The following is a 9,604-nucleotide window of genomic DNA, read 5'->3' as shown; positions in this document are numbered from 1 at the left end:
GTTAATCTGAGGATGACTCTGACTCTCCCTGACTGTGAGCTCATTTTGAATGCTCTTGCTGTCAGTGTAGCTGTCTCTTCTCATCTGGAAACTAGCACTGATGGTAATTACCTACTCCTTCCAGTGCTAAGCTTTCTAAAGTGTCTTTTCCAAGCAACTCTGCGATGTCTCACCAATCACCATCCAGAGATACCTTGGCCACTCACAGATTATTGGACTAATTGCAAGCACATTATGTATGATACAAAAGCAAGAGGCCAGAAACAATGTGTCCCACAATTATCACTGTATGCCATTTTTAAAGAAAATACCAGAGACATAACATGAACGTAGAAAAGGAAGTATGCTTTTAAAGCATGTTAATCTTATAGAGCTCATTGTAGGATGTATTAACCCCTGATCTTAATGATAAAAACATATCGTTTCAGATCAGCCTTTTTTACTAATACTCTTTCCTTCATTACAAAAACATTGCATCAAATCTTCACAATTGGAAAAAGCACCGCATTCTTTATTAGCTCCTCTCTCCTACTGACAAAGTACAGCCAGTGAAGATGTCATTCCTGTTCTTTGAAACAAGTAGATTAGTCTATTTTCTCATGGGGTTTAGTGAAGTCCTTCAGCAGACGTGACTGGCAGGAGAAGAGGCTGTACATTCTGGCTCCAGGGAATAGATTGCTGACTTGATAAATCTTCTGGTCACAAAAGGTCATCCTTTGATGTTTGGAAGCAAGATTGACTCACTAACAAATACCAGCAAAAGATCTTTCTGTCATGTAAAATATAAAGAAAACAAACTAATATTGAAAAAGCATTTGCATGCTGGCAATGCCTTTCCCCAGACAAAGCACACATGCTGTCTTTTCTGTTGCGTATTCTGGAAGTGATTTTTTCCCCCACTTAAAATCACTGCGTCAGGAAAATAGATACTTTTCTTATCTGATCAGATTTATCCTGGGCTTTGAAGAAAACACACAGCATGAACCGCAAAAAGGAAATTTTATAGAATAACGTGAATACAAGACTTCCTTGAAATAGTACTTTGAAATATAAAAGAAGCATTTTAAATTAGAGGTGCCTTGTTCAATCTTTTTAAAATTAGGACATCAGCCTAATTCTTATTTTAAAAAATACTTATGATCTATATTACAATATAATTTGAAATATCATCACTTGAGACACTCATCTACACCATGTAAAAGAAACAAAAATAAAGAAAAGCTATAGTTAGTCATCCCGTGGAGCCCCTCCACCCATTCAGCTAATCACAAATTGAAAATAAATCTTTCTTCTTTCAGCTTCTTTGAAGTTTCAGTTGAAAAGTTGGAAGGGTCAGAATGCATGATGGCAGTGACAATGTTTGTCTTCGGAAAGAATGCCAGCAATGCGCTTACAAGCCACTGTGTTCCTTCTGTACTTCTTTCATTCTGAAAATTATGTTCCTTGATCCATTTGAGTTTATGTGCTTGAGGGTTGTGCTCTCATGTATTTCGGTCCACATTAAGTATTCCTGATTCCTATGGCAGTAAGAGAGGGCATTGAGTTCTCCACAACTTGAGTTATGGACCTTGGTGGCCCACCATTTGGTTGACAGGAATTGAACCCAGGTCTTGTACAAGTACAGTTACTGTTAACCACTAAACCATCACTCCAACATCTCGGTCATTTAAAAATCATTAATAATAATTTCATCTCTGAAATTCTGGATTGCTCAGAGTGGGTGATTTACAATATGGAATTACTTTTTTAAAGAACCGTTTGAATTGGATATATTTTATTTATTCTGGTTTCCCCTCTATAAACTCCTCCCCTTCCCCTCCCCTGCTTCTAGGAGGGTGACATCCACCTGCTCTGTCTCTCCACCCTGATATTCTCCTACACTGGAGCAGGACCAAGAGCTTCTCTTCCCATTATTATTCAGCAAGGCCATCCTCTCCTACATATGCAGCTGGAGCTGTGGGTCTCTCCATGTGTACTCTTCCGGTAGTGGTTTAGTCACTGAGAGCTTTGGTTGCTTCGTATATTTTTTTCTTATGGGGTTGCAAACCCCTTCAGCACTTTTAATCCTTTCTCTAACTCTTCCATTGGGAACCCTGTTCTCAGTTCAGTGGTTGGCTGTGAGCATCTGCCTCTGTATTTGTCATGCTCTGGCAGAGCCTCTCAGGGGACAGGTAAATCAGGCTCTTGTCAGCATGAACTTTTTGGCATCAGCAATATTGTCTGGGTTTGGTGGCTGTATATGGGCTGGATCCCCAAGAGGGACAGTCTCTGGATGGCCTTTTGTTCATTCTCTTCTCTACACTTTGTCCCTGTATGTTCTTTTGATAGGAAATTCTGGGTTAAAATTTTGTGAAGGGTGGGTGGTCCCATCCCTCAACTGGCGGCGGTGCGTAACTACTGGATACTGTCTCTACAGATTTTCTCTTCCCTTTGTTGAGTATTTCTCTTTCTCATTAGTTCCTAGGAGCTTCTTGCTTTTCTGGAATCTGCGACATTCCGGTGGTTATCCCCATTTCTCTATAGCCTGTACCTACACACCTCTATTCAATGCCCTGATGCTTTGTAAATTTGTCCATCCTCTCACACCTAATCCTGCTTCTTTTTTTTTTCCTCTTTCCTTCCTCCAAAGTCCCTCACACCTCCATGATTATTTTCTTCCCCCTTCTAAGTAGGTCTGAGGCACCCATACATTTTTCTTCCTTTGTCTTGACCTGCATATGGTCTGTAAGGTGTAACATGCCTATTCTGAGTTTTTCCCCAGTATCCACTTATCAGTGAATACTCAATACATGTATTCCTTTGTAAAGGTGTTATCTCATTCAGGTTGATATCTTCTAGTTTCATCCATTTGCTTAAGAATTTCATGTAGCCATTGTTTTTTTAATGGCTCTTTAGTATGCCATTGTGTAAATGGACCACAATTTTTGTATTCATTCCTCTATTGAAAAACATCTGGGTTCTTTCCAGCTTCTGGCTATTGTAAATAAGACTGCTATGAACATGGTGGAGCATGTGTCCTTGTTATATGTTGGAATAACTTTGTGGTATATGCCCAGGAGTGGTATATCTGGGCTCCCAGGTGTTACTACATCTAATTTTCTGAGGAACCACCAGACTGATTTCCAGAGTGTCTGTACCAGCTTGTAATCTCACTAACAATGGAGAAGTGTTCTATTTTTCTCAACATCTTTGCTAGGATCTTCTGTCACCTGAATTTTTGATATTAGCTGTTTTGACTGATGTCAGGTGGAATTTTTTTTTTTTTTTTTTTTTTTTTTTGCTTAGGGTTGATTACTCGATTGCTGGGGTCGGTCTAATTACTCGATTTCTTTGTGTATGTTTTATATTTTTCCAATCTGTTGATTGCCATTTTGTCATATTGACAGTGAATATAAACATTTCTTAAGCTACAAATTTAAGTTTAATATGTTATGGAGCTATAGATAGCAAATGCAGTATTCAACAATTAACTAAATACTGTTTATTTGAACTTTTCCCATTCCTAGTTTCCCCTTTATAATCGTTGGATATCAGCCCATTGTCAGACCTGGAGTTGGTGAACATCATTTCCCAATCTGCAGGTTGTTATTCTGTCTTTGTCATAATTTTTCAGCTTCAAAGGTTGCCATTTATCTATTGTTGATCTTAGTGCTTGAGCCATTTCTGTGCTGTTCAGAAAATTTTCATCTGTACCAATGAGTTCAAGGGTGTTTGCTGGTTTTTGTTCTATTAGATTTATTGTATCTGGTTTTTATGTTGATGTTTTAGATTCATTTGGACTTCAGTTTTGTGCAGGATGTTAAATATAGATCTACTTGCATTCTTCTACATGCAGACATACAGTTAGAGCAGCACAATTTGTTGAAGGTGCTTTCTTCTATTTTCATTATGTGGTTTTGGCTTCTTTGTAAAAAAACAAGCATACATAGATATGCAGGTTTATTTCTGGGTCTCTAATTCAATTCCATTGACCAGTCTGTGTCTATTTCTATAAAAAAAATCCATGAAGTTTTTCTTACTATTGCTTTATAATACAGGTTGGAATCAGAGATGGTTATACCTCAGAAGTTATTTTATTATATAGGATTAATTTAGCAATCCTGGATGTTTGTTTTTCCATTAAATGATAAGACTTCTGCTGGTACAAGCACAAATTTTTTATCATAATACTATAATCAAACATCACATGGTTACATATATAATGTGCATATATATACATATATATATGTGTGTGTGTATGTGTGTGTATCTACATATTGTTTGTATTTGTGTCCCAAGTATTGACATATTTTCATGAGTATCAGAGCCAATCTGAGTTTATCATACAGTTATATTATTATAAATTATATATGAGTATATTATATATGTTTATATTTTTGTTTATTTGATTAAATGCTATTAATATAATTAAAATAAGGTTAATACTGGGAATTAATATAAATTACAATAATCAAACTACATTGGTATAGGCAGCAAAGTATATTATTTGTGATTAAAAATGTCAGATTCTCTAGAAGATAATAAATGGAAACCAAGATGATGAGAAATTTACCCATTTATTTGGCTAATTAATGGGCTGCTAACATAATATTTTACAGTAGTACTTATAATATTCATATCAAATTCTGCCTTTCAGTTTGAAGGAGGAGTTAAACCAATACATTTTATTAAATTAAATGCATATAAATGTTTTGAGATTTTCATATGCTTTCTCTAGCATATAAGAGAAAGAACCATAAAAAACATTTACTTAAATAAGTAATTACAATGAGCCCCTGGTGCAAAATGATTTCAAGAGTCTGGACAAAAAGACTAAATTCTAACGTTATTAGAATTCATGTAAAGCAGATTGTCTTGGGCTCCTGAGAACTACTTCAGCTCCAAATTCAATTTTGTTATTTCAAATGGTTGGTTTTTTGGTGAATTATAAATTTGGGCTATGATCATTTTACAACCTTATCCTATTTAAGAAACATAACTATTTTGTTAACCTAGTTATGCAGTTTAATAAAATGCCACATTATCTTCTTATTAACTTTAAACCAAGATGCTAGACCAGCTTAAATAGGTCGCATGATATGTGGTTATACTTTTAATTCTTCTTACCACTGTAATACACTGAAACTGGTGGATTTTGATACAAATAATAAATCTGCATTTAAGATATCATGTCATTAAACTCATTTGCATTACTCAGCATACAGCATATATAAAGTATTTGGTGACATCCAACTATCAATAAGGATGTGTTACATGCACTGGAAACTGTAGAAACAGACTACAGCTGGTATGTCAGCAGAGAGACAATTTTCCTTGGGGGCTCTTTCATGGCTCTAACACTAATTGGTGACAAAAGGGTCTTGTCAGATTCTTATTGCATTTAAGAAGCTTTGGTGAGATTTATATTGATCTGAAATAAGGCAACTGACAAAAGTGCAATAAATATTTACTACTTAGTGCTGATCAACATGGGTGTTCCTTCCAAGCTTAACATAATTCCCTTGATTTTTTTTGAAATATGGACAAAATACAAGTAAGCAATATTAAAAACCTACACAGTTAATAACCAGGTAAGGACATGCTTTAGCATGATCTGTGTTTCATTATTTTTTACTTATATTTCATATGACTGACACAAATACACCCAGAGAGAAATGCAGGGAAGCACAGGCAGATGTCACAGAAACTGATAGAGCACACAGGGAAACAAATATACTAATACTTTACAAACCATGACCTGCAAGGATGTATTATCTTCATGTCCTATGATGACCAAATGCTGGGCAATTTAGGGGGGACCATCAGATCTCCAGAAAATCTCCTTCTCCCATGTGATTTAAATATTTAATGAATATGCATTTTTATTTAATGATGGCATTTACTTTCAGATACACTTTTCTAATTCTCTTTATTTTCTGTATCATCATAATGTTAATATAAAAACTTTCACACTGGGTCCCCAGTCACATCTCAGTATGGGATTTTTAGGATAAGATAGCAATATAAATAAGAAGGGGATAAATTTTAAAATAATGAAAAGAAACAATTGTCAGCAGAGGAGAAGAAAAGAGGAAATTACACATTTTATTGGTATAGCACACTTTCATAAGGGTCTAATAACATCTTTTTTTTTTTCTACTAGCACATAAGGAGAAATTGTATTGTTCTAAATCATTTAAAGTACTTCAAGCTTTTAGTAGAATAGTTTTATTAAATCACTTCCAACAAATAAAACCTTAGTGGAAAAGTTAATACTTTTTATTATTGATAACATTTAAATATTAAAACTCTAATGATCTAAAAACTGTTCTTTCCAAGATTTTTTATAGCAATGCAATTATTAGTTGAGTAAATATCATATAACTCTATATTATAAAACAGGGCTGTTCTAAGCTCCCAGGGACTAAAACTCCAAACAATGAGTTCACACAAAGAGACCCAGGTGCATATGCAATAGAGACTAACATTTTCTGTCATCAATGGGAAGAGAGGCCTTTGGTCCAGTGAAGGCTCATTTTTACAGTATAGGAGAATGCCAATGTGCTGAAGTAGGAGGGGGTGATTGGAAGTAGGAGCACCTTCATGGAAACAATGGGAGCGGGAGGGTAATGGTACTGGGGGAAGGGAGAACAACTGGAATATAAATGCAGAGAATAACCAATAAAATTGAATGAAAATAAAGCATAGTTTATTAGGCATGCTACCCCTCAAAAATTCTTGTTGCTAATTTCTGAAGAAAATTTACAAGTCTCAGCTTAACTTCTATGTCAGAAATATCCTCTTCTTTTTTCTACTCTGACTCGGGAGATGTCATAGCTGTGGCTTGCAAGTGACACTACACATGTCCCATATAAGAATATGTACTCAACATCAAGGACTTTAACCTCCAAGACAGGTCAAAGCACAAGAAACAGGACAGCATACATAGTTATTCTGTAATAGTTTCCCAGAACTGTCAGACACAGTTTTTCTATTCAAGTTAAAACTGTCTAAAGATTCAAACATGGTTTAAAACTGGCCTGCCCACTTCACTTGACATGATGATCTCTGCCTCCATTTCACAAGAGACCTTTGAAATTTTCTTTGAGGTATACCAATATTCTCTTGTGTATATGTAGTGCACAATTCTTATCCTGACATCCATTTCTCAGCATCTTAAAGAATTTCATTTCTTGGATATTTTGTATGTGCTATTAAAAAACATAGGTACACATACATACATCAGTTCCATAGGATGATGCCTTTTTTAAATTTGGCAGAATATAAACTTATCTTAGAGAGAAATCTCTGGTCATGTTAGTGGTGGAGTTTACACATTGAGTTGAGTGGAGGAAGATCTATTTAAATGCTATGAGCCAGGAATTCTCAAACTTAGTAGAAAGAATGAAGCCAGTTGGGCAACAATGTTCATCACACTGTTCCTCCGGAGTAGTAATGAGAAATCACATCCTTGACTATACCATGATGCTCCTGTCACTATCAGATTCTTCAGGGTGGTCTGTGTTATGACATTGTATTTCCTCAATAAATCCTTCCTGCTGTAGGTTGCTTTTGTCAGGTGCAAGAAAGTCTAAATGTGTAGTCCTAGATGAGAAATCACTTGGAAAGAGGAATAGTACCAAAATGGAAAGAGGGATAAGATATACTGGATGAATATTTTTAAAGTATCTGAAACACTTGCATGAAAATATCAGCATAAATCTTGTCAGATTCTGTTACAAATTCCCAATGCCAGAAAGTTCACTTTGTTTAACACTCGACAGTGATTTCTATATAACTCTTCAAATGAATGTGTATGTATTTAAAACAAGATATAAAACTTGTAACCTTTAAAAATTTTAGATAAAATTATACAATACATGTGAGAGTATGAGCAAAAATATCTTTTAAATGACAGTAAAGATCACAATATAACTAACAAAAATCCATCAAAGAATATTTTAAGATTAGAGTAGAGCCTAAGGATCTAAAGAAAAGCTGATACTGGAATTATCCCTGTGTTTATTGCCAGTGTTTTGTTGGCTCATTGCCAAGGTTTTAATAGGCCACATGTCAGGAACAGGAGGTAATTCCTGATGCCCTTGAAGGGTGAGAAATTGGATTTTAGAATGCTGAGAAAAATCAAAACTTTTATTCTACGACATATTGAGATAAATTTTGCAGGGAGAGGGATACACAAACCTCAACCAATAGATAAGTATCTTGAGAAAACTTAGCAATGTGCCAGTAGATCAAATGCACTGCAAAGACGGAGATGAATATAAAGTATTTTATGATAACCTACTCATCTTAAAGCAAGTATGTAGTTTACTTAGAATTCCCAAGGTTCTGCAGTTCTGATGCTTTCAGACACATGCTAAGTTCAAGTAAAAAATCCTTTTTGAAGGAACTCTTGGAAATTAAATGTCCTACCCCCAGTATCTACAGATTAAATTCAATATATATTATCATATTAATAAAAAACACTCTCAGGTTATAAAATGGAAGCCCACACAAAGCACTGTAGAAGATAGTCAACTGATGTTTGACTATTAATGAAATCAAAAAAGATATTTGGATATGAGCCAAATACTAAGGTTAAAATAGTTATTGTCAGCTTCTTTTGAAAGCAGAAAAATTAAGGTTTGAATGAATAAATTGTAATAGAAATTAAAGTGGAGAGAAAAATGATAGTAGATGGTGTCAACCAATGAGATGTTTGGTACATTTGCTGCATGTGGAAAAATGACTGTGAATAGAAAGATAAAAGATGACCAGGAACAAATAGAAAATGCCTAGCTGCAGATATTGCTATTATGCAAATGTATTTTGTAGTGTTCTCTTGGGTTCCTAAGATGGAGGCTTGTTTTTCAGCATAGTGATACTGAGAAATGGCATTGTGCTGAGAGTGAGGATTTAAAAAAATTAAAATAGTGCTCATGAGATCCAACTACTTTCTTATAGAAGGACATGCTATTACAAAGGAATATTTTCCCACAGTTCCTTTTGTTAACTATTTCACCATGTGATCTTTGCTCTCTGAAAGGCATTCCTGCCAGGGTGCCTGCTAACATGCAATATGGCAAGATGGGCTTTCACCACAGGTTAAATAAGTTCAGATATCACTCAGTCTTAAATTATCACCCACTAAGCTAGAAGCTTAAAAAGTCATTTTCTCCATGGTCATGAGTCAATCGCTCACCCCATGTATATGTTATACTGACAAAAAACAGATTAATATATTGAAAGCATAGCCCACTTAAAAACAAGTGTAGCAGGCTCCGTCTCCATGGTATGCGACATGAAATTACTTGCACAGGTAGACACAGTTTGTTTTTTTAGAACAGAAATAATTAAAAACAGCACAACTTTAGTAAAGATATTTAAATAATTGCTACTTAATCTTGATAAAAAATACTGAACAGGAAAATATAAAGTTCATCCATTTGATGAAGATAAATATTGTAACCTACAACAGAGAAGTCAATAATCAAGCCATAAGTGTCTGCAAGAAATGTAGAAGACAGCATACTCAAGGAACCATCAAACATATTTTTAATTAGTAAAAATTATTTTGTGAAATACTCATTTATGTTTTTTATTTTTTGAAAGAATAAATTTCAAC

This window comes from Micromys minutus (assembly GCF_963924665.1).
Source record: "Micromys minutus genome assembly, chromosome: 7".
NCBI classification, from domain to species: Eukaryota; Metazoa; Chordata; class Mammalia; order Rodentia; family Muridae; genus Micromys; species Micromys minutus.
Note: the sequence above shows the minus strand (reverse complement) of the source record.